The sequence below is a fragment of the Octopus sinensis genome, unplaced genomic scaffold, assembly GCF_006345805.1.
Source record: "Octopus sinensis unplaced genomic scaffold, ASM634580v1 Contig15048, whole genome shotgun sequence".
Classification (NCBI taxonomy): domain Eukaryota; kingdom Metazoa; phylum Mollusca; class Cephalopoda; order Octopoda; family Octopodidae; genus Octopus; species Octopus sinensis.
The window spans coordinates 3,926-5,000 of NW_021833501.1; positions in this window are offsets into that span (position 1 = coordinate 3,926).

Consider the following 1,075-nt stretch of genomic DNA (forward strand, 5'->3'; position numbering starts at 1 on the left):
AAACACTTCAACCCCTTCATCATTCCTGTAAATGTTGGCCTGTAGCAGCTTAAACGGAACGTTCATGGTATCTATCTCAGATTTCATTCAATTCACGCTTAAATTATGAAAGATGAAAATACCTAACTTATTAAACGGAACATTGACTTTGCTATTTCACATCTTCAGATTTACGAGGTTTAAAGAATAACATTAACAAAACATTGCTATTTGCTTTACATTAGGATTTCTCAAATGGTGAAAACGTTGTTGACAAATGGGATTGATCGAATGAATCGATCCACTTTAGTATTTGAATTTTTGATTAAAACTTGAAGTGATGCAAGCCATTTAATTGGAAATAATCGCCTAGAACATAAATTAGTTCTTATGATTTTCATGAGCATCTAATAATAATTCGGCTTATTCCTCCGTCAGTAGGAATCAGCAGAATTCTTATTAGATAATAATAGCGCATCTGTAACACTTTTACAAGATGAATTGAAGGGAAATGCGAAGAGCGAGAGAAAAGAGGGAGTAGAGGGAAAAAGCGGGTAAGGTGAAGAGCGTGCCTGGGTCCTTGTATATTATCATATATTGAGGGATGTGTGTTGAGAGAGAAGAGTTGAGAAAATTTATGACGTATAAACGATAAGGAAAACAGGTTGGGAATTAAAAAATGAAACAATAAAAATGGTTAGGAAATGTAAAGGTAGATAAAAAGTTGTTTACTGCATCGATATATGGAGCAGGATATCAGTTGAGGTGCAAGGCAATTAGTTAGGGGATGACACAGGGGTGGGTGGGGTATTGTTGCTATTTGTACTTAGAATATGAATTGCATAATTTGTGTCAAGAAGTAAATATTATGCTATCCCGTTCATTTCAAATATTTCCTTAATGCGGACAGTGAGGAAACCCGTTTGGATACGATATCCACGATAGAGTTTAGAACTGCCGTTGCGGTTGGGGGAAAAGTTGGCGTAGTTGAGGTTCTCCTTAAGTTTATGGCATGGGTAGGAAATTTGGCTTTGTAGATCTAGGGTGACATCTAGGAAATTACGGCAATAGATTGGAGTTCAAGTGCCCACAACTA